Source organism: Agelaius tricolor, unplaced genomic scaffold, assembly GCF_023055355.1.
Source record: "Agelaius tricolor isolate 1412-34295 unplaced genomic scaffold, bAgeTri1.0.p SCAF_3, whole genome shotgun sequence".
Classification (NCBI taxonomy): domain Eukaryota; kingdom Metazoa; phylum Chordata; class Aves; order Passeriformes; family Icteridae; genus Agelaius; species Agelaius tricolor.
Genome location: NW_027269263.1, coordinates 67072097 through 67097332, shown reverse-complemented (window position 1 = coordinate 67097332; position 25236 = coordinate 67072097). Strand labels below are relative to the sequence as shown.

At 40.4% G+C, this 25236-nt stretch overlaps 1 protein-coding gene across 4 annotated transcripts in view; it reads left to right on the top strand.

Moving 5' to 3' along the window:
- LOC139588585 (endonuclease domain-containing 1 protein-like) overlaps positions 1-25236 on the top strand; it is a 164433-nt gene that overhangs the window by 21718 nt on the left and 117479 nt on the right. For all 4 annotated transcript variants that reach the window (XM_071424177.1, XM_071424175.1, XM_071424174.1 and 1 more), the window contains exon 2: positions 14619-14883. The gene's annotated coding sequence lies outside the window, so the exon portion shown is untranslated. The remainder of the gene's footprint in view (positions 1-14618; positions 14884-25236) is intronic.

Genomic DNA, 25236 nt, shown 5'->3' with positions numbered 1-25236 from the left:
CTGCCTTCATCTTCCCAGGTGGATAATGTGAGATGGGGAAAGGAATTCCTGAACAGGGGCAGGGGCTGAGGAAGCTCTGACATACTGAAATAGAGCTTTTCTCAGCTGGTTGCCAGAACTGCAGTGCTTTTCCCAAGTTCTTGTAGGTTTATTTCCAGAATATACCAAAGATGAAGCATCTATTTTGCTCTAATCAGAAGACCCCCCAGCTAATGGGGAAGGTTTTCCTTGTCTGCACAACTCTTTGGGATTTTCATGCTGTTGTTTCAGTGAATAATCACATTTGGTACTTGTTTGCCTTGGTATAGAAGTGCATTAGTGCTGGTGAAAAACTCTGTGTTTGGAACACTGTATTGCCAAGATTGGCATCTTTTATATGGTAAAGGTGGACAGGATCAGGTCCTGTTATTGTAGCATGATTTGTTGTAGTTCCTCTCTAATTATGGCTGATTCCTGCTAGTCCAAGCCTAAAAGTAAGAAACCACTTTGGCATAACTAACAAAATTTTCAAGAAATCATCTGCATTTGGATTTCTGAAAATTCTAAGGATAAAGCAGAAATTCTAGAATTGATTTTACCAGCATAGCAAACAGTCAAAGGCTTATATCAACTATTCTCCAGTAGTAAATGTACTTTTTTGCTGTACTCAATATTTGGTCATTTTTACCCTCCTGCTTTACATTAAAATCTTTCTGTCCTTTTTTTGTTTCCACCCTTAAAGCTTTTTTTTTTTTTTTTAACTAAAAATGGTTTTAGTTGCTAAGTGGGTTTTCTGATTTTAAGTGCCACAGGTGGCAGCAGGACTGGGGCACTGGCTGAGTTTGGGAATGACAAAGAACTGTACATTGTGTAGTTGTCAATGTTAGAACGTGAGCTTTTGTTTTGACCTGAAGGATTTGTTTTTACAGTAAAGCAATTTCTGTGTCTTTTGTGTCTGTATTGTCATGTAAATAGTTCTGGGAGCTGCAGCAGAGGAGTTCATGCTCTCAGGGGCTTTACCCAAATCCATCTGTTGTTTTTCTTACCCAAATCCATCAGTTTTGATGGAGATGCAGGGTGCAGCAGTCACACAGAGTGCCTTGGGTGGCAGAGGAGTGTTTTTACACTTGTTTATTTAACTGTCTTACGGGAAATGGATGCTGCAGCCCAGTGGAGTTGGCTTATTGAAGATGAAAGGTAATTGAACCAACATGGGATTAAATAAGGCTTTTCCATCTCTCCATGTGACCTGTCTTAACAGCTTTTAACCAAACAGTGGAAAAGTACAGAGTGTGTCCGTGGCCATTTGGCAGTCAGTTTCTCCAGACACAATTTCCAGGGCCTTTGGTTGTTCCCTTCATTTGCTTTAGTCAGTTTGTTGAATTTGATAACAGTATTTGATGTTATTTGATAACAATATTTGATGTTATTTGATAACATATTCTTCAAGTTTGAATCGAAACAGAGTGGCAGAACAGAGAAGAATGAAGGAAGGTATGCACTTGAATAGAATAGAAATAAAGAAATAAATCACATAAATTCTTGTGTGAAAATGGTGGCTGGGGTCTGCTCAGTGCACAAGGGCTGGTCAAGTGGGGCTTTTTCCAACAAAAACAGTGGAAACTGATATCCAGAGAGAGTTTCCCAACTCCATTTATTCTCAGTTATCTCAGAGCTGTTGGCCACTAAGGGTGAAGCTTGCTCAGCTTGCTTAACCACAGGACTGATAAATTCCAGTGGAATTATGGCTCTGTGTGTCAGAGGATGCCTTGAAATTTCTTGGGAGAGGAAGATGACTGACAGAAATGGATCTGAACAGGAAAGGAAGGATGTTATTCTTGGTATTGTTCAGGGTGTTTTTCTCTTCTGTGGAATACAGTTGAATCAATAACAGGAATGACAGAGTAGGAGGCTTGGAAGGGAGTGCAGTGATCAGACCTGATAGTGCTTGCTTAAGGAATCAAACCCCTTGCTGACACCAGGTCTGTGTCAGTGAAGTGCAGGTTAAAACAGCCCAGGAGCCTTTCTGGATCTCAATGTGGCAAAGACTCAGTAATAGGTAATTTTCTTTTTGGGTTAGAAAACTTAGGAGTTGATTAATCTTTTTTTAATTTTTTTTTTTTTTTTTTAGAGAAAGCATTGAGTTTGCTGGGCATATTTTCATGGGGTTTTTTTTAATTTTTGTTTTGGTGTTCTGCTTTGGTTTTCTAACCAAATGCTGAGTAAAGTAGTATTAGGTGTTTCAATCTTTCAATCTTGCACGTTGTGTTATGTGGGTAACAATATTATCTAATTACAAGACATAGGTCACTGACTGATGTAGAGATCAGGTGAGGGGAACTGCTCTATATTGTGAAGGGGAGAAATTGTGCTTTGCTATCTCCATTTAATTTCTGTTTCTTCCACTCACAGCATTTCAGTGCTGTCTATGTGTTGTCAGCATTGATCAAGCAGGGATCCTTCCACAGTGAACAATAGCTCAGACCTGGCCTTTTAAAAAGAGAAGGAATTTTCTTGTTTTTTAAAACATGTCCATTTAAAAAAGTTAAGTTAACTTAAGATAAGTTCTTGTCTATCTGTTGCATCCTCTAGGTATAAAAGACTGAGCAGTTTCAGGAAATAAAATCAGATGTGATGGTTCATTTCTCTCATAGAAAGATGAAGAATCATCTTGTCAACAGAGGGAGGTTGTGGTCAGAGCAGGAGGGCAGAATGTCTTTGTCCTCAGTGGCATTTCTTTGGCTGATGACCACGGGGTCACTGTGTCTTTAATTAATATTCTGGGCTGGTGCATATAATTTTTGATACCAGAAGTAGAGATCTTGAAACCACCTAGGAGAAACTTAGAGTTGCCAACAAGATCAATCCCTCCAGACTCCAGGAACAGCCTGTCAGGGAATGACTGATCTGGGCAGGTCACTCTGGACTTTACAGTCAGTGGAGGGCTACCTTAAGAAGTTTAGGATGGGATTCCTCATTTTCTCATGGAGAGAGCTGGATTTAGTGAAGTGAATCATAACGAAAGCTCTGCTAGTTTAGGACCTCCTTTACCTACAGGGGTACCTGGACAGCTGGTACTTGGTGTGAACAATTGAGATAAATCCCAATATTCCGTGATTAGATTGCTATGCTTTGTAAGAAATAAGGGTTTACTACAGATGTGGTGTTTTTCTATGAAAATCTGTGGAATCCAGGTCTTTTGTCTCTCAAAATGAAGACAAAATAGGCTTTTGAAGGCACAATTGAAAATTATCAACATCACACTTCTCCTTTTTTTAACATATGTGTTGATTTAGAATCTTTCTTGAGTTGTAAGAATTGAGTCAAGCAGTTGGAGGGGAATGTACTGGGTTAGAATAAAATTAGTCTGTCGAGTGTGGATACATAATAGACACCATGGTGCTACCTTGGCCACTGTGTCATTAAAATCCCAGAAATAGTCCTGATGAGTTTTATTCTGCTCTTGTAATCAGACTCTGCAGTGCAGTTGACTGTAGTCTTAAAATACTTGTATGGATTGAATAAGAGGTGCAGAATTACAGGGCTGTGCTCTGATGTTCCCAGATGATTTCACCATCTCTGGACGTGTCACCTGCTGTTCAAATAATGGGAGGAAAATTAACAATTGAGTCATGTTGGTGAAATTAGAGATTTTATTGGAAGGTTTGGGTGGGCACTAAGTTCCCTGCTGAAAGGATTAGGTGGGATTTTTCCCATTTGGTGCTTGCTTTACACCCAGGTGTAAATGTTAGCATGGAATAGAATATTTCAGTTGGAAGGGACCTACAGTGATCATCTAGTCCTGAGCAACTCAGGGCTTGCTGAAGGGCTGCAGCATCCAGGTCATTGATAAATACATTGAGCAGGGCTGGCCCTAGGGCTGATCCCTGGGGTGTCACTGCTGGTGACAGTCCCCAGGCAGCTGGAACCTCTTTGGGCTCTGCCCTTCAGCCAGTTTGTCACCCAGAACTTGCTCACCCCACAGTGGGACAGCTTCCCCAGAAGGGTGCTGGGAGTGCCAAAAGCCTTACTAAAATCCAGAAAAACTAAACCCTCTTCATTCCCTGGGCAGTTGACCTTATTATATAGAGATCTCAAATTAATTAACCTTGTGTTGATGGTGCCTGGCAGATGTATCCTTCAAAAAACCCTCAGCAGCACCCAGTATAATCCTCTCCATACTTTTTTCCAGGAACTGAGGTCAAAGTAAGGACTAACAGGACTAAGTCTTGTCCTGGTTTTGGCTGGGATAGAGTTAATTTTCCCTAGTAGCTGGTGCAGTGCTGTGTTTTGGATTCAGTGTGAGAATAGATTGATAACACTCTGATGTTTTTGGTTGCTGCTGAGGAGTGATTATTCCAAGTCAAGGACTTTGAATTTCCCAGGCTCTGCTGATGCAGACATGAGTGGGACAATGGCCCTGGACTGGCCAAAGGGATATTCCATCCCATGGGACATCATGGCCTGTATGTACACTGGGGGGTGTTACCCAGGAGTCAGGGGTATTTTGGGATGTGCTGGGCATCCAATCAGTGACTGCTGACTTGTGCATCACTTGTTGTCTCTCTTCTTATTATCTCCCTTCTCATTATATTATATATTATTATAATAATGATATTTGACTTAATTTAAATTATTAAACTGCTCTTATCCCACCCCATTTTTTAACTTTTCCCAGTTCTCCCCATCCCCCTGTGCTGGGAGCAAGAGGCTGTGTGGAGCTTAGTTCCTGGCTGGCATTAAACCCCAACACTTTTTGGTGTAAATTCTTCTCAAATTCTTTTCTGCACAAGTGGATGTCTCTTGCAGATAGTTTAATTACCATGGATTATTTTAGGTATCATATTGATGACATGGGTGAGCAGAAGGAAAGGGAATGGGGTTGTCATGACTACTGTGATTTTTTATTTTTTTTTTTAATTTTTGCGCTTCGATTTAAAAATATTTTTATCTCTAAATTTTTAGGGATAAGTAATATCCTTTGCTGATTGTAAATTACTGGTCATACTTCAGATTCCAGTAATTCTAGCAGAAGCAGCTTTTCAAGACATTTTTTCCTGGAAATCAGAAAAGGGTGAAGGGAAAAGAGCATTCTCTTGGCAACTTATATAAAAGAAAACTGGGTTAGCTTAATACTCATGTAATAGTTGAGTATAACTTACTGTGGTGCTCACAAAAGGGCTTGATTTGTTTCAAATCAAGTGATTTTATATAGAATTTTTACAGAAATTTTTTTAAATGCTGGCAATTTTTGCTTGAGCTAGTAAATGCCTGCAAGCTTGCAGCTACTATTACTAACAATAATTTCATTGTTTTATTTAAATCAATGTAATTATTTTTCCACGAGGAGATCTTGCAGAGCTCATGCCTTAGTTGTGGTCAGGAATGAGTTTCACTTGTGGAACTACTTTAGGCCTTTAATTATTTTATAGCAAAGGGAAAACTGATGCAATTTTAAGGTATTTTCAGTCATTCAAAGGGTAAATGAACTTCTTCATGACTAATTAAGTAAATATTTCTCTAATGCACAAGAGTGGGTGTCTTTTCTCTTCTGGGTGTGTTCATTCTTGACCTTTGCATTACTTGGACCATGAACATGGTAATTCAGGGACAGAATTTCAGTGTTTCCAGCATTGATCATGCAGGGATCCTTCCACAGTGAGCAGCTCAGGCCTGGCGTTTAAAAAAGAGAAGGAATATTCTTGCATTTTTTAAAATATACCCTTTAAAAAAACAACAAATAAACCCAAAAAACCCCCAAACCTTGCTTAGATTATCCCTAAACATACATATTGATGTGATTATTACCTACACAGTTCCCTCCTGAATTTGAGTGATGCCTCTGGCCTCCTTTATGTGCTTACTCAGCGACAGCAGTGTCTCTGCTCTGATTCCCAAGCTGCTTTTAGCTCGGGTTGGTGATATAACCAGATCAGTCCAAGCTGAAAATGGGTTCATTTGTCCTGTTTCTCAGCCCTTGCTGAATTTGCTGGTACATGAGTAGGCTGCCACTTGTCCCCCTGGCTTGCTCAGTCTCGTTCTTGAACAGTCTGGCTGTCAGTGTTGGAATTAAATGCAGAAAAAAATGATTTCTCAGTCATGCTTTGGTTGCTGGTATCTCTTAACTGGGTGGTTTTGTGCATGTACTGCAGGCTGATAATTTCAGGTATTAATTTTCTGAAAGACTGAAATGCTTTTTTTTTTTTTGGGAGGTAATTAGAAACAACATTGAATTTTTTTGGTTTTTTTGTGAAACCTAGTTAATATTATTGACTGATATAAATTATAGGATGAGGAATCTCCAGCAATGGATTTTTATGCTGACTGTGACAAGCAGCTCACTCAGCTGAGGAGCTTGTCTTAAATCCCACACCTGAGCTACTTAAAGGAGCAGATCTGAACAGAGGCTGTGAATTTGCAGGAAGTGTAAAAGGACTTTAAAGCCTTGTGTTGTTGAAGATAATTCTGTGCAGTGTCTTCCTTTACAGTTGGTTTTTAAGGTGTGTAAAGCCAGAAGCATCAGGTGTGAGAAGTGATAGGTTTGGCTCTCCCAGCACTGCATTCCCAGCACTGCATTCCCATCCTGTGTATCCATGGCTGTTCCTGACCACTCTTCCCCAATCCACAAATACTGGATTTAAAAGTACAGTTTGCCCATGGTGGTGACAAATTCCTTTTTGCTGGTCACACTGAAAGCAGGAGAGAAATGGAAAAAAATCCCAATTTTTTTTTTTTTTCTCCCCCCTGCTTGTTTTATTTCTACTTCTCTGACAGGTGTTGCTATGTATGTCAAGGATCTTGTAGTTAAACGAGCACAGTCTTTATTTTAAAGTGAGAATAGGATTTTGGCAGAAGTTGGAAAATGCTCCTACTTGCCCTGGGCGGATTGTTTCTTTCCAGGGGGGGTGTGTGTGTGACAGAGGCTGGAAAAGAGAGGGATAAATGTGTGTGGGCACTGGCAAGAGGCCACACTGCTCAGGCCATGCTCTGTATCATCCCTCCCTTCTCCCATTGCCTTGCAGAGTGTACAGGCTCAGCTATATAAAATAATACATTTATTTCAAAATTGTGTTAAATGAGCTCATCTCAGTCACTCAGCAGTTATGAAATCCTGCCAAGTGCTACACGTCTTGTAAATTTAGAGGGTTGTTTTTTTTTTTTTTTTAATTTGCAAAGGATGAAATACTACACAAGTTACTGAGGCAGAGAGAAGGCATCTTCCTTCACCCATAACATACTGAGGCACGAAGAGTGATGCTGAGAGCCAAGGTTTCTGATCTGACCCTCCTCCTCAGAGCTCCTGAACGTGAAGATTCTCAGCTCAACAGAGGCTGCCTGCTTGTGGCAGGCAAAATTATCATTTGCACTCACAGCTGAGGGTTTTGATGGGGTTGGTGACCAGCTCTAGCACAGCACAGCTCCTTTTCCTTCTCCTTTTCCTTCTCCATCACCAGCTTGGAACCAGGAATGGGTGAGACTTCTGCTGCTTCCCTCCTAACGAGGTACGAATTCCAGATCAAATGTTAAGAGCTGCTTGTTTCTACGTGAAGAAATCAGATTCAACCCCTGGATTTGTTCCAGGCAGGGATAGCATTACATGTGACTCTTGTCTTTGAAACTGTTAAAGCCTGCTGATCTGACACAGCTAGGGATGGAATTAAAATATATCAGCATTTCAGAGATGGGAGGCAGAAGGAACTGTTGGGTAATTTAGTCTGACATTTAGGGTGTTGCAGGTCATTACATGTAACTGTTACTCTCTGTTTCGAGCTCAGTAGCTTATGTTTGACTGAAAAATTGAAAATTAACAGGCATCTGCTGAAAATGCTTTTCAGAAGGGCGGGCTGGCTTATTTGGGAGTTACTTAGAAATGAGGATTTCAGCATCTCTCTTAGTAATTTGTTCTATGGGACAAACAGTCTGTGCTTGCTTCTTTCTCTTTTTTTTTTTTTTTTCCCCCTTTTTTTTTGTGTTTTGCTGCATTTCTGACTTGGATATGCCTAATTCTCTGTAGCTCCATGGGGATTTTAAGCTGGCATAAACCAGCAGAATTGCTGAAAGAAGCAGTTAGCATCCCCCAGTCCCTGCTGGATACCAGCTGGACCCTGGTCCTGGCTTGGTGCTCCTATAACCATGGGTGAACCCACTGCAGAACCAGCCACAAAAGCAGCAAAATCAGATTTCTCCAAGGTCAGTTCCATGATCTAGTTCATGGCACAGCTGCATGAAGGGGAATGAACAGTCAGGGATGAGAAATGGGTGAAGGTGGCTTCAGCAGCAGGTGGTGAAGCCACAGAGTTACTTTCAGCTGTTGGTTCTTGGCCCTTTCCTGATGGGAATAGTGGTGGTTTGTGTTGCCCTGCAGCCAGCAGTGTCTCTGGGTTCATTCTTCTGGTGTTAAACACCAAAACTTCACAACCAGGTGTGTGTCAGAATGCTGGAATGAAAAAAAAAATTACAGTTACTTGATGTAGCAAAAGCTGTTCAAGTGTTATCTAGGTATTAACATTTACCTTGAGTTTTTAGTATCTGTGTTGTAGTAATTGGTAGATATACACAAGGGAAAAGGGCTTTGGATTTACTGGAGGGTTTATATGAGGCAAATTAGTCTGAGTGTTGGCAGGTAGAATGTGGAAATTCTCAGTATGTGATGACTGCTTTTAGTAAAGATTTTTTCAAAAAATAAACTTGCTTTAAAGACACAAATTGGTGTTTATCTTAAGACCAGATGTTGAACAGTATTTAGTGCTAAACCAGGTGACCTTCACAATAAATAATTTTGTTCTCTCAATTGAATGATTATTTCTCTTAGGGAGAGCATTTGGTAAGAAATCTCTGTGCCAGCTCTCATGCTTTTAATACTTTATTGTGGTTTGTAATAAGAGGAGAGCATCTTCAGGCTGTATAAATCTGAGATTTGCATCATACTAACATGGTATCAGTTTATTGTGCTTCTTCTGTAGTCTGAGGAGGTTTTCTGAGATAGAGGAAGAAAGAGCTGAGACTGTAAAGACCAAGATCCAAGGACAGCTCAACCCCAGCAAGAGAGGATTGTGCAGTCTGGGCAAGGGAATGTCTATCACCACAAAACACTGTGGAGTTACAAACTAGAAATTCAGAATATACCCATCTCCTGGAGCATCACATACTGATGTTTTCTGTATAGATGGAAATAGATTTTTTTCCAGATACTGCTGAAAGTGTTGACTGATCTTTTTTTTTAGTACTGTCAAAATAATTTTTGTTGTTTTCATTTCAGTTTACCAGGAACTCTTACTGTAGTGAAAGTTGTTACATAACATTGGCCTGTATTTTCTTGCCAAAAGACTCCAGTATTGTTTAAGCAGAGGTGCTGAGTGGTTGATTCCATGTTTCTCCTGGTAGCACAGAGCAAAACTTCCTTGTATTTAAGACTGAAAAGTATTCACTTTTCTTCTGAGATGGATTTGGTTTTGGATAATTGGTGAATTCTTTCAGCAAGAGTTCACCTTCACAAGTTTCAGCTGGTAGAGGTCTCACTTTACCCATGGGAGCTGCAGAACTCAGCTGTGCAGCCTTGTTTGCAGAGGAATCTTCTTTCCTCTTCCATTTTTATTCAGGAGCTCCTGACAGCCCAGGTCACCAGAGCTGTTGCCACCACTTGTGTGGGAACCCTTTTTCCTGAGATCTGACCCAGTGTTATTCAACTCAAAACCATCTTTTTAAGTGACCATCTGATTTTGGACTGCCTTAATTGAAACTTCTCAAAGTTGCCTGGCCACACTTGTGCCAAGGATGTTCTGCTGCTGTACCATGACAGTATTGGGTTCATGGCTGGACTTGCAGGTCTTTTTCCAACCTAAATAATTCTGTGTTTCCCTTCTTCAGGTGTCCTGCTGCTACTGACTGAGCCTCCAAACTTTGATACCTTTCCTGCCTGTTTTACTTCCCTCTATACTTAATTTCTGGTTGGCATCTGATCCTGAGTAGTCTTGTCCCAGGCAGTGCCTTGTGACCTGTATTTTGTAAAATCTTCTGGTTGAATCTGTGGAAAAGCTTGCTTGGCCGAAACTTTTCTGGCAACCTGCAGTTTTTATAGGGGAAATTACCATATTTCTCATTTAAAATTCTTACTTTAGGTTTTTATTGAAGACAGCAAAGAGTGCCTTTTATGTTTTTGTTTTTGGTTGGTTTTTTTTTGTTGTTGTTGTTGTTATTGTTTCTTTTTTTTTAAAAAAATATTTGTTTCAGTATTCATTGTGCAGATGTGTATTACCATAGTAAAGCTGTGAAGTGGCCAAGCTGTACTGATCTTCCCTGGAGGTGGAATAGTTTAAAAAGAAGGTTTTGTGGTCTGCTTTAGTTGTTTATACTTCAAAATAATTTAAGAGAAAGGTGCCTTTTTATTTACCAAGCATTTGCAAGTAAACCTTAAAAACCTATCACAGCAAATAGTAAATAATTTTCTTTACAACACAGGGCCTCTTTTTTCTGAAGAGATGGGATTCTTCCCAGCCTTCAAAGTTTTCAGAAGATTGCTCCTATTTTTTCCTTATTATGTGTCAAATTGTAAAACATAAAAAATTGTTGACAAGCTTTTTTAAAAAAAGATATTCAAGATTGACACCTTTTGCTAAAATACTATTTAACTTCTTTTCAGGTAGAAAATAATGGCTGTTAGAAGAGAAGATCAGTAAACAATGCTGAAATAGAAGTTGTTTGGGGTTTTTTTGGTTTTGGTTTTTTCTTTTTTTAATTTTTTGTTTTGTTTTGGTTTTTTTTTTAAGAAAGAATCTTAAATTATTAATTGCTTCTGAGACCTTAATGCAGTGGCTTTGGAGTTTTCCAAAAGGGGCAGTGGGACTTACTCTCAATGCAGTTTCAATCTGCTGTTGTATCTATAACTTATTACTGTATATATTATATATATATATTATTATATATAATATAATAATATATATATTATATAGTATTTGAAACATTGAATAAAAATGAAGTTTTGTACTTGGTTCAAGCTGTCTGGGTGCCCTTTGGGGATGTAAAAGTACAGTTATCAAGGAAACATCAATTTTCTCGTTGGCTAAAAAAGGTGATTGTGGTTGTGTATCACTTCTATGCATCAATTCTGAAGAATTAAAAAAAAAAACAAACTACAACTAGAGAAACCAAAAGCTTAAACTAATGGTCATCAGTCTCTTCATTGAGCTGTGACTGAAACCAAGAACAGGGCAAAGAGCTTTGCCCTAAGAAGTCGTGGCTAAAATGTACCAGACATGAACCAAACAGGAAATTCTGCAGAGAAAAAGGGGAAATAAGAACTTGGATCTTGTTAATGAAAGTTTTGGCAAGCTGACCTTTTGGGCCTTTTTGAAAACTCCAGTGTGGGATGCATCACGACTGGTGTTGGAGTTTCTTGGGTCTTTTCTGACCACAGTGGGGGGAAAAGTTCCTTTTTGTGCTGTGTTTGCCATCAGGTGCAAGTCTCTGGCAGGAGGAGATGGAGCATTCCCTGCAAGTGTCTGAGGGTATTTTTGGGAAGCAGCTTTTTGGAGGATGGGATGGAGACTGGTCAGAAAGGAGCCTTTGACAGGAGTGGAGACTGAGGAGGGCAAAACCAGCAGTCTCTGGAAATGTTCAAGCAGGGAAAGAAAGACTTATTTCAGGGATGCATAGGGATTTGTGAAATTAGGTTTTAATGGATTGAGAAGAAGTTTGGAAAAAAATAAAAAAAAGAAAAAAAAGAAACCACAATGGACCAGGGGAGTTACTTAAAAGTCTTTTATTCATCTTGCTTTTAATTTTACTATTCACAAGTCCCATGTTTTATGTATTTTACTAATAACTTGGAGCTCTGGAGTTTACAGTGCTTTTAGTGTTTAATGATGCTCATTCTGAAGGAAGGAGAAGAGCTCTTCCATCACTCTCTGTGACTCAGAGTCCCAGAGCAGGGGTGGGAGAGGCAAAATGGGAACCTTGAGGCAGCCCTGGGCCAGGAGGCTGGAAATAAACCAAAAAAAAAGTGTCCTCTCAAGGCTGAGACAGAAGGTTTTATTTGTATTTTGAAGAGTCAGTAGAATTCTTCCACACAGGTTTGGAAAAGAACTGCAGAGTGAGACCTTCCTCTGTTCCAAGGGTTGTCAGGAACTCAGCTGGTGGAGCTCCCATGTTGATCCAGGTGTGAGATGGATGAATGTTACAGAAAACAAAAGAAAACCAAATCTTTCATGGAGTCCATCCCATGGCTCCCATGCATAACCTTTATATGAAAAGAGAGGAAGTCGAAGAGCCCAAGAATCCAGACAGATCACCAGACAGGCAGAGATTAAATTGGGATTAAGAAGTTTGAGCAGGAGGAATATGGCAGAGAGAAACCAATGCACAGGTGGGGTCACTCACAGAAGCAGAATGTCTGAAGAGTATGTGTTAAAATGAGCATATTTAACACAAATACATTGTATAGAAGTTTCCAAAATACATAGGAAAAAGGGGAAAAAAGCTAGCAAGAACTCTCTTACAATCTTTAAAGTTATTTACTTAGTCTGAGATGACAGGATGGGGGGAAGAGATGCAGTGGTTTCATCACCTCCTATAGGTGAAGACTTCAGAAATCAGCTTGTTGAGGCATTCCTGTAGAAAAGTACAGGATTTAAATCAAGTTAGAAGAAGACTTGCAGCACAGCTTTTGACTTAATCTCAGGATGATACTGCTCTGAGAATAAGGCAGATGAGAATGACAGGCACTGGTGCCTGCTGAGAACTGGATGCCCTGGTTTTCAGAGCATCTCAGTGGGTTGGAAGGACTAACACTGGGAAATTGGTCAAGCAGCAGATAAAGTTCACCTGTGTGCCCTGTGAGAAAAAACCAAAATGGGATCATGAGTGCAGAGTGAGGATGTGCTTGAGAGTACTGTTGAGATGCCTGAGGCAGGGATTAAAAAATCCACCTTTCTTCAGAGGAAAGAACCATCTGTGATAAAAGGGTCATTTTGAGGCTTTGGAGACTTGGTTTGCCAGACTCTTGAGGGAACTGGGGCAGAGGAGAGGTTTTCTCCTGCATTAGCAGGACATGCAGGAGGTGATAGCTGTCACTAGGAAGAGGAGAACAGAGAAAATGCTCTAGATTTTCCACAGCGTTTTAGAATGCCACTTCTGCAGGGAAAAATCCCCAAAAGATGCTTAAACCAAACCTGATGGGCTGAAAAGGAGGAATATTTTCCCTCCCAAAGTATGGAGGTGGATGGCTGGATGGCAAGTGTGCCCTGGGCTAGTGGGATGAGGGAACTGGGGAAACTCGTGTTCATCCTGAATTGAATCCAGACAGGATTAAACAGGTCCCACTTCTGGAACTGCTGGGAACAAGGGAAAGAAAGTGCCTGGGTTTGTCACAAACTTTGTTTATAAATGGGAAAATGAGGTGACTGGAAGAGGTGTGGAGAGGGAAGCAAGAAAGGAAAAACTCTGGAACCCACCAGGATTTGCATTGTCCTTGGTGGGATTCAGTGACACAGAGAAAGAAAATGGTTTTGGATTCTAATTTTTAAGCAAGCAAGTGACTGAAAAAGGCAAGAAAGAAGGAAGGACCTGCCCTGGAAGGGCAAAATGAGCACTGAGGAGATGGCTCAGAAACAGTTTCATTTCTCTTACTTCACTGTAGGTTTTTTTTCTGTGCAATAAATGTATATTTTGTCTAGTTGATTCTAGTAAAACTCAGCTCTGGAATTAACAAACATGCTCTTGTGTCTTTTGGGTGTCTCATCATGAATGGGTAGAAGCAAATCCACCTCTTACTCTTGAGGTGCTGCCAGGCAATTTGTGATAGCACAAATCCAATCACTTATATATGAGTGAGGTCTCCAGAAATCACTGACTTGGACATACTAATCATATCAGTAAAGAGAGGTGCAGGAATGACCATTTCCATCATGGACAGTTCTAATGAAAATGATTTTTTTTAAGTCTTATGCTCCCCTGTTTTTTGTTTAAAAAATAAAAATGGGGAAGCAAAAAAGATTTTTGAAAATTTGAAATTTACCGTTTTGACCAGTAGCAGAAATTGTAAGAAGGTTTTGCTTTGGTTTGGTTTTTGGTGGTTTTATTTATATATTTATGTGCAAATTAGCAGCTTTTGAAATGATGAGAAATCAGAGAAAGAAAAGGAAAATCTTTTGTACTTTTAGACCAGCAACCATCCAGAGCTGGATGCTTTGCTGGGCTTCTAGATGTGTTTTAATAAAGAGAATTTTCCCAGTTTTTCAGGCCGAGTGAAGTTGGGAGCAATTTGCTGTATGATACGGAATACAGTGAATCAGCATTTGCAATGGCAGCTATTTATAGTCCCTCTATTTTTATTCAAAGCAAAACAATAGCACTGAATTTCAGGCAGTTGGACCAGACACTCAGGAAGGTCTCTTTGGAAGCTGAGGGGGGGAAAATAATCTCATCTTGCTGGATCTTGAGGGCTGAGCTCCGCCGGCATCTCCATTTCAGTGCCGTCCTCCAAAGGTGAAATCCGGGGAGCTGTGCTGGGGAGCTGCAGGAGCAGATGCCTCTAAAATGTGGTTTTTATCCACTCTTCAGGGGCTATCAGCATTCCTTGCATTTTCTGCTTGAAGGACTGAGCCATGTAATTAATGCCTGTTAATTTTAACCATCTCTTCCAGGTTTTCTGTGACTCTTCCACGTCCTCCTGCTGCTGCTGCATCCAACGTGGATCCGAATGCTGTGGCTACAAAGGCTTGTCACTGTCTCATGCTGGGTCCCTCACATCCAAGAGCTACTTGGCAGTTTCCAAGGCAACCACCTGTGGAATAATTAAAAAGGATGAAATGTTAGCGTGCCAGATCTAAGGAATTCTTGCCTGGAGAGAGCGTTTCACTTTCTTCACGTCTTGAAGAATCAAAACGTGCTTCTGCCAGCAAAGTTAAGGTAGTACAATTAAAAAGTAATGGTTTATTTTTCTGGAAGTTTTGAGGTGGAGCAACAAGCCTGATATGGCTGTATGTTGTACAGAAATGACCATGATTCCTTCTGGGTTAATATTTTGGGTAGGTTTAAATGGAAAATGCACAAGAAAGGTGGTGATGGGAAGGCAGTAATCAGCATTTTCTATTAGTAAAACAGTTGCATGGAGTGTTTTGCACTTCATGCCGTCTTCCCTCGGATGATTTTAAGCTGGGAAGGACTAAAATGGAGCATACATTAGTTGGAGCATAAATATAGGAAGTGCAGCCTTCATGCCAAGTACACTGAGATTTCTTTGGCATTCAGTGCAGTGATGGATATAAAAGGAATCTAGGAGTGGGCTCACTGCAAAATGACAGTCGGAATCAAGGCTTGATCTTTATCCCAGAGCTTAAAGGGTGGGCAGTGCCTAAGTCCATGCTGAACCAAACTGATAATCAGGTTTAGCTGCTTCAGTGAAGCAGCAGCTCAAACCATTTTGAAGTCACATATTCCCAGATTCAGAGCTGAAATTGCACGGTGGGGAAAAAAAAACACAAATATTAAGCAAAAGAAGCCTGTCAGAATAACAAAACATGGCAAAATTGTTTCTGAAAGTTTGAAACGTTGCTTCAGAAATTGATGGCAGAAGTGTTAGACTTCAGATAACTGGAAAAGTTCTTCTCCAAGTATTATATGTTACTGGATGTATTTGCTCGTTATACCTTCCTTCTCTGCCAGTCATTCAAATATAGTTGAATAGAAAAATATTATTCATTTCTGACAATGGAGTTAAATGGAGAAAAACCACATTCCCATTCTTCCCATAGTCCAAATAACTGCTCAGTTAAGTCTGGTTACCTTGCCTGATGCTCTTGTACAGTTAATTTTAGGCGTGATGCTTTTGTGTAATTTATTTTAAGGGGAAAAAAAAAGAGTCCTAAATTTTGAAGTAGAAATATTTGGGATGCCATCTGGGCTTTACATAATAAATTTTTCCTGCCAAAATGTTTGTGGGATTCTGTTGGGATGTGAATGGGATTTCACATTCCATCCCTTTCCACAGCACAAGAAGATCATTGTTTTTTAGATATGGTGGGTCCAAGAAGAAATAGGAATTGTGTGGTAGCAGCTCTGTGATCTGAGGGAAAACAAATAGAATATATCCAGTAAGGACCCTCTCACCTTGTTTAGATGATACCTAATTTCAACAGCAAATATTTGCAGGTACCAACTGAGTACAGCTGCAGTTTTCCACCCTGATGCTTGATTTCCTGTCCATTGGTTGATTGTCACCACATCTTGAATGCCAGAATGGTTTTCTTTCTGCAGTAATTCTTCAGCCTGTTAATTCCTTTCAGTGTGGAGCTGAGGAAAGTGGGTTTTTTTTCAGGCAAATGCTGTTGCCACATGTGGAGGGACTGTGCTGGCAAAGAGTCTGCAGCAAGCACAGTGAGGAGGATGCAGAATTGAGACACTCTGTAGGTAGAATGAAGGTAGTTGGTGTGTGTGGATCCAGATCCTTGATCTTTGCAAGCAGCATCAGTAACTCTCAGAGATGGAGTTGGGTACTTGTGAAGGAGCACCTGAGTGTGTTTGTGGAAGCCTGATGTAGTAGCAATCAGGCACAGTAATGCAGGATTCCCAGGAGTGTACACAGAGGAGTTTCAGCTTAGATGCTTCTACAAAACATCCCAAACTCATACAAATATCTCCATTTTTCTGTTTTACCTCAAATGCTGTGGGTGAGGTTTTTCTCATGGAGCTTCAATGTCCAGGTGCTGCTGAAGCCATTGGGAGCAGCTTCCTGACAGTTCCTATTCCAGACCCCCTTGAAGGGGATGACCTGTCTCTAAAAAGGTGCCTGTAGAAATTAATCCATCTTTTCCATGGATAGTTCTGCCTGGATTTAGATGATTTAGCCCAGGTGGCAACCCTTCCAGGAGCTTCAAGTGTGCAGTTAGATATATTTGTATATAAAATTAAGATTTTATATATTATTATAAATGAATATATAATTAAACCAATATATAATTAATTATAAAATTAATTCATCCATGCTTGTTTCTTTATATTCCATTCCTATTCCAGACTTTCCAGGTCTGAGTGGAGTTGCACTTGATCACTGGTACAACCCCCTTAATCATCCTCTTCTTCCCAACTCTGATATTCGACCCTGACAGTTTTCCCAGCCTTCATCTGCAAGCCTGTGGTTCAGTGTCAGGGGTAGTGAAGAGCCCCCCAGAGTTTGTTATAACATAGTTTGTAAGAGAAATAAAAACAGCCATGCTAAATTTAGGCAGCTGTGCTGTGTGAAAGAAAATACAGTAACAGGCAGAATTGATTTCTGATGTTTTTTATGTAGGTTACGTTCTAACAATCTTTATCCCTGGGAAGTTTTACAAGACTGAAGGGAGGGAGTAGGTGGTTAGAGGCAGTGATTTGTTCAATAATTTTATTTCTTAAAGTGATTCAGTGCCTGTTGACACAGAAGTTGTTTCTTTAGCCTTGGTTATTAAGAATTGGTGCTATATGCACCCAGAAAAGTAAAATTTTATTTTGAATTCTCTTTTCTGTGGCAGAAGAGTTGTTTTGCTCCATGCTGGAGTAACTTGGTGTCTTTTTGAGAAGAAAAAAAAAAGGGAAATAGTGATATAGTAACTCTTTCAAAGATTATTTTGATACAGTGGTTAATATTTTCCTATTTTTATACCATCAGGTCAACTGCATCAAGAGTCAGTTACAGTGTGATAGTCTGAAAGTGTCATTAAAATACCCATTAATTTTGTTAAGTGAATTAGGACTGTTTCCTGGAATAGGTAGGACTTTTCATCTTGTTGCTTGGAAATCCAGGTGTTTTTTTGAAAGGGAGTTTCTCCTTCTAACAAGAAGGGGAAATTCTAACAATGTAGGGGAAATTCAGGGAAAGAGCAATAAGCTCAAGCCACCTTTGTGGAAAAGGGAACTCTAATAATGCATGGACCCTTTTACTTAGGCTTGATTTTCCTTTGAGTATGAGGGAACTGTTTTGCTGCACTTTGGTGGGTGGATGTTTTATGGGGAGCAAAGCTGCATTGCAGCTTTGATGCAAACAGAATTATCTACAGGGTGACAGACTTTATGTTACACACCTGATCCCTTTTTCCCCTCCAGCTGCTCCTGCTGGGCATTTTGGATATGCTTTTCCAGCATAGTTCAGATGATTTTCCCTGATAGACAACACAGAAAGTCTAGAATAGAATAAAAAAGAATAAAAAAATCTGACAACATGCAGAGAGGTACTGAAGGTAGGAGGAGAAGCAGCTCTTGTCATTTACTGACCTAGAGCAGTGATTTGTCTCCAGCAGTGGCCACAGGTGGGTTATGGAGGAGCAGAGCAACAGAATGGGAACAGGATCCTCCTTCTGCACACCCTTCACTCTCCAGACATCTGTAGGACAGGGATGGACTGGGCTGGATGTTTTTTGGGGTTTTTTTTTTGCAGTGTTTACTGGATTTGTCTTTTGGACTTCATTAGTGAGAAGTACTGGGGAGTGTAAAGCTCTGTGGTTCTCCAGTTTAACTAACACATCAGCCTGTTCAGTGAGGAACCATCTTCTTTTGTTAACTTTTGAGCCTGAACTCCATTTAAAATCCACTTCTTGCACTGGAAAAGGCTTAAGTAATTCATACATAACTATTTCCATTACAACCATCATTTTCTAGAGCTCTGCTTGCTGCAAGTGTTGAGTCAGTTCAAAGCCTGCTGACCTATATACATGAAATAGGGCCACTTGCCCCACCTCCACTCATCCTACTTCACACTTAATTTCATTGAGAGTCCTCATTAATTTCACTCCTGAATTTCATTTCAAGATTTTAATGTCCTGTGAGTTATCTGCACGCATTTCTTTTTTTTGTTTTTCCTACTTATTTACTGCCTTTGCTACTGTGAATAACTTTACTATCATCAGCAGATGTTGTCATCTCACTGTTGAGCCCTTTTCATGTCATTTATGAATTCATTGAACAGTGCTGGGAACAGATCCCAGCTCAGATCCCTGTGGAAAGAAGAGCTGAAATGGCACCAAGTCCTGCCAAAAGCAGGGTGGGTTTGCCCACTTCTGCACGTGGCACAGCTGAATTTGTGGTAAAATCCCTGTCCTGTTTTGGTACACTTGTAGATGTGGAGTCACTGTGAAATACTTTGTAGGAATATATAATAATATTTAGGTTCAATGTCATTCTTCATCACAGAATTGTTAAGGTTGGAAAAGACCTCTAAGATCACCAAGTTCTGCCCTCAAGCACCACCATACACACCACAAAACCATATCCTCAAGTGCCATATCTATCCATGCATTTTTTGACTCCACCACTTCACTGGGCAGAGTGTTCCAGTGCTGCCTATTTGTTATTTCACCTTTGAAATACAGGGTGGGCAAGGGATTTAACTTTTTGGATGACTGAGGATGATGTTTAGTGTTTAAAAGGTTGACTCCTGCTTTGTTCACAGCATTTTTCATCTTCTGAGTTTTTAGTCTCAAAACCAACTTGGTTGGAACCTGCTGGTTTGTCACTCTCTGCATTGCCAGAAAATACTGAATAAGGGAAATTAGGTAACAATCAGAATCCATCTCCACAGTCATAAATACACACTTGTTTCAGATATTAGGTGTAGGAAATTGCCTGAGCAGTAAAACTGCTACTTGCTCTTGTTTTTCAACATTAACGTAGCAAACATCTTTAATGTTAGTAAAACTGGGCCAGTTTTAAAGGATCTGTAGAATGAAATAACTTTTCCAATGGCATCCTGCAGCTGCAGCTTAGGGAAGTAGAGAGTTGAGGACATGAAGAGTGCAGTGTCCCAATGTCCCACTGCTCCTTCCTCTTACCACCTCTGTTCATTCCTGATTACTTCTGAAATTCTGTTTGCTTTTTGTCAACCATTCTGAAAACTGTATTTTCACAAAGCTATCTGCAGTGACTTCAAGGTCTCTCCTAATCAGGAAAAAAACTAATTTAGAACCCCTCATTTTCAGTGTGTAATTGGCTGCTTTTTTCTGTATACAGGGCCTTAGAATTAATCTACTTGAATTTCATCTTCTGTTTTCTCTCCCAGTCACGCTGTATAATAACTAGCTGGAAGAAAAGACTGAGGATAACTGCTGTGATGCATTTACTGGTTTATCTGTAATAGACCTGTGACCTCACAGTGTGTCCTTTTCAGCATAATTTATTGTTCAGTTAAATGAGAGAGGTCTAACTCCAGACCTGTACAGGAGTCTGGTTTTATGTGTGTGTATAAGGGTTTATGTTCTCTGCATGTAAATTAAGTGCTGATTAATAAGATCTTTCCTCCCTTCTGCTCTACAGCTGAGTTTTCTTCAAGCTTTTGTGAAGTTGATAATTTTTAGGGACTCCCAACATCCACAGAGCTCTTTCAGAGCCCTCCTGTCTGTGACCTGCAGACTGCAGTGCATCAGTTGGGATTTTTAATAATTTGGTTTCCTTAGAAATCTGGCTGTGTCCACGTGCTCCTGGCTGTGTAATTCCTGGTAGGCTTTGGCAGTGAGCAATGCTCAACTTCCCGCACAGGATCCTCTTTCCTGCTCCTCTCTGCAGGCAGGGGCCAGGGCTTGGAAGTTCCCTGAACTGTTCTGTCCTGAGCACTGAGTTCATCTGGGTTTTCATGTGGCAAAGAAGCATTTCTGAGGTTCTTTCCCCCTCCCCACAGCATTGTCCTGTAAAGTCTTTTATCTTCTGTCACCTACTGGCCTAGCAGGCTTTCTCATAAGCTTCGCCCTTCTGGTGCATTTGATAAAATTTCCTCTTAACACATCAGTTCTCAGTATTTTTTTCAGTTTAAAATTTTGCATTTAGTTTGTTAAAGTCTTTTTTTTTTCCTGGAATCACAGTATGACTTCTCTTTTTGAAGGACTTGCTTTTGAATGCTTTCTTAATATTGTTCTTCATTTTGTTTTAAGTTGCACTTACTCTATTCTTCCATATGCAATATGGGGTCTTTACCAAGCTGTCAACCCCTTAATACCTTCCCCTTTTTTTGCCTATTCATTTTAGTTTTCTTCATAGCAGTTTCCTTGTTTTACTATCACAGAATGCCTGAGCTTATTGAGGACCTGACTAAGGTCACCTGGTCCAACCCTCAGGCTCAAGCAGGGATTTTTTTTTTAGTTGCACAGCTAAAAATAGAGAAAACTACTGTTTCAAGTACTGAACTTGAGTGCTTTGTAATCAGTAATGCAGCCACTCTTCAGCAGTGAAGATCCTGTACACAGGTCAGGACTGGGTCAACTTCTGCCTCTGATGTGGGTTTTTGGAGTTGTTTGAAGGAGTGCTAATTAATGGTGTCTAAAAATGCAGTGTTTACATTACAGTGACTACACTTGGAGAATTTATCCACCTCCAAAATCCTGCAGTTTGGCCACTTTAATTTCAAGAGGTGATGTTTGATGCTGATAACTGTCAGGTACCTTCATGGGGCTGGGAAGCTCCAGAACCACAGAATGGTTTGAGTTGGAAGAGACATTAAAGACAATCCAGTTCCACCCCCTGACATAGGCAGGGCCACTTTCCACTATCCCAGGTTGCTCCAGTTCCTGTTCAACCTTGCTTTGGGCACTCCCAGGCATGGAGCATTGTGTGGAACTGGGAAGTCTCTCTGTGCTGCTGAACTTGGTTTTGTGTCTTTTCTTCCTTACTGTGCTTTTGTTGGAAGGGAGAGGTTTAGAGCTTCATGGGCTCCCATGCACTTTGAGGTGCTCTTGTCAGACAAAAGGACATGAGAAAGTTTTTACCAGAAAACTTCTCCTTCTTGTGGCTCCCATCCTGCTGGAATAATTGGAGGATGCTGCCCCAGCCAGTGAAGTGGAATGAGCAGTTTGGTTCATCCTTCTGTCACCATCTCTGTGTGGTCAGATGAGCTGCTGTCTGCATTCCCTGAGCTGTAGTGAGGGATTTAAGATACCCAAAATCCTCCTAGACCCGGTGCAGGTATTTGAAATGGAGTGAAATAAATCCCATCCTGGTACTTCAGTGTTCTGAACTGGCCAATGCTTTCACTTTTTTTAAAGAGTTTTTTCAGTCATGATGGTTAAGAAAGAGCAGTTTGATACTTGATTAAAAGCAAGGAGAAGGCTTGCAAAGTCTTTTTGGGTGAAATAAGTTACAGGTCTGTGGGTGACCTAAAAATATAAAATCTGAGTGCAATTTTAAATCACATACAAAGGTGTTACAAAATAATGTTGATTGCAAGGAACAGCTTGATGTGACTTGGGTGCTTGATAGTTTCACCTGTTTTTCCTCATTCTTACATAAGTGAAAAGTTTGCAACTTGGGGATATACTCAGATGCTGTATTTCTAGCAGTATATATTCCATTTCAGAGACTATTTACAAAAGCATGGGGTGTCAGGAAAAGGGGGAATGGCTTCAAACTGAAAGATAGCAGTTTCAGATGAGACAGTGGGAATAAATTCTTTACTGTGAGGGTGGTGAGGCCCTGGCACAGGTCACACAGAGAAGCTGTGGCTGCCCCATCCCTGCAGTGTCCAGCCTGGGATAGTGGAAGGTGTCTCTGCCTATGGCAGGAGGTGGGACTGGATGGGCTTTAAGGTCTCTTCTTACTGAAACCATTCTGCAGTTTTGTGAAATGAGGAAAAACCCCAGCATACTCAACAGCAGAAACTGGGTGAGAATAATCTGCCTTTAAAGGTCAGGCTGAATTTGTGTTACCACTTTCTGTTCCTTCCGTATGGTCAGTGGCAGCATCAGTTGAGCTGTTTCTGAGTTTTTAAGATGAGTTTCTGTCTGGACTTATTCACACACTACCAAGAAAAGGAAAACCCAAACCCAACCCTGAAGCAGGTCTTTTAAATTATTAGTTGTTAGTGGTTGTTCATCCAAATAAAGGACTGATCTGACTTGCTGGAAATTTTGTGGTGCTTTACCCTGGTTGTTACAAGATTGCAGGGCTCAGGTTTGTGTGGGTGAGTGGGCAGTCCTGCCTCAGTGTGCAAATACAGACTCCTCAGCAGCCTCTGGGTTGATGAACTTTTTCTGTTCTCTTTTGTTCTGTCTGTAGCTTCCTCAGTTTTGGGCTCTGCAAGAATGCAGACTGGTCGAAAAACTATGTAGATTACATAATGTAGGGCTGGGGTTTCTTCCAGCTGAGTGTTAGCTGATCTCAGTTTCTAGCAGGTTTGAAAAACTTTTCTGCCCACCAAACCTTAGAGCAGGTGTTTGCTTCAGCAGTGGCATTTGCTGATCTCTTTGTTATGTTAATTTGGGGAAGGACAGTGTTTTCTGGAGGTCTGAAGGATGCTGAGAGCTCGGTGTTTCTTTGTTCTCATCAAATAAGTGTGGATTGAATGCAAATGTTCAGGATGGTGTCAGGACGGAGAGGGGTGTTTTCAGTTCATGTCTGCCAAGAATTAAGGAAAATTAACACAAAATTCTTGTGGTTTGGGACAATACTCACTGGAGGAATTGTCTGCTCCACAGATGGGGCTGTACAGAGTACTTGGGATAACTGGTTTGAAGCAAGGTTTGAGTACAATATGCAGGGGGATGTTTCACCTTCTTTAGATACAGCAATTTGTAGTTATTTGTTGAGCACTTCTCAAAGGACCCCACAGTCCTTGCTCAGGCTGAAATCTGACTGAAATCACTGGGAAGATTTTGTTGGTATCAAGGCCTGAAAAAGCCTCTGCAATCAGTGAATAATCACCTTGGTGTTTACTCAGAGACTTTGTTTCCTTCAAGTTGTCTATTTTCACCTTCTGTAAGGTCCCAAAGTTATTTCAGGAATGATGTTTCTGGTGTTGTCTATTTTAGGCACTTGATGTGGGATTTCAGACTCTGCTGAGGTGTTGGCAGTGGTACAACATGTGGCTGGTTTATGGTGACTCCTGCTCAGATTTGTGATGCAAATACCATCTCTTCTGCAGCTTTTCAGAGCTCTGTTTCCCCTGCAACTGAGGGTTTCACCTAACCAGCATTGTGAAAAGTGACATCCACATTATCCCACTGGATTAAGATTAATCTCACCTGCATATCTGATTTTTAAAGTGAGATGAACTTTATCCAGAGTCTCCTAATTGCTGGAATAATTCCAAACAACAAGTAGTAAGATCTTATCTCCTTTTTATCATCATGGTTCTAAAGAGGGAACTTGAGCTTCCTTCATTGCTGTTATTTCTTGGTGTTCTGCCATAAAAAGCCTGTAACAGTCTAAAGATAATTGGGCAAAGGAAACTTGGTTCTGGATATGGAGGGGGTTTTTTTGTTGGTAGAAGAGCATGAGCATCCTGAAGATTTAAGTGAAACTCACTGAAAAAAACCAACTTGATTTGGTATATAAGCAGTTTTTTAGAATGATGCTGCTGCTCCTCCTTGAAGCTCTTCCAACTGAAATACACACTGCCATATGCTGCTGGGATACCAGCACACGAGCTGGATTCAAATACAAATGAGCAGAACTGCAGTTTGAGGCGTTAGTTCTGCACAGGGACCCAAAATGGTTCCCTTTGTCACTCTACTAAACACCTAAAGTTAGTTTTACAACATGCCTGTGCAAAACATTCCGGAGGCTTTGGGTCTGAAATGAGGATGAAGAGGTGAAGAGGGAGTGAGAAGGAATTTTTCCAGTTTTCTTGTGTTAATCTAGGGACAGGCACAGGTGATGTGATGCCACTGTACCACCTATAGCAAATAAAGAGAAAAGGGAGATTTTGTAAGCAGCTCAGAAAGCTTGGATACTTCACTGGGCATCCAGCTATCCTTTTCCATGGATAATCAGATTAATCAGATATTTGGTAGCTTGCAGAACTGTAGCCATAGCTCCACACTTGCCTCTACTGCTGCTCTTTACTTAAAATAGCTTTAAGACACCAATATTTAAGTGTTAGCTAGGATTTGGACTTTTTAATGTGTGTGTTAATCTTTTAAAATCTGCTTTTGTACTGTAGGAGAATTTGTGGACCATATAAACAGTTTTGTAATTGGGAGCAGATAGTTTACATGCCTCATTTTTATGTTTTACATAGATACTTGCTAAGGAAAAATGCAAAGTTTCCCAGTTAGTCCTCTCCTGAAAGTTGTTTTGAGCCAGAGTAATGATGAATAACAATGAGCAATACATTACCAGAGCTGTATATTGCTGTCATTGATGGGGAAGTGCTCCTGCTGATTTTATTCCAAATGCTGATCCCATAGTGGTTGATACTGTGATCCTGGAAGGAAACATCTTACTTTAATTCATGTGTTTTATTAAAGCTATAGATACTTATTTTAATAAAAACATCAGGTACTTGTAATGTTAAAAAGGCTGGAAAACTGT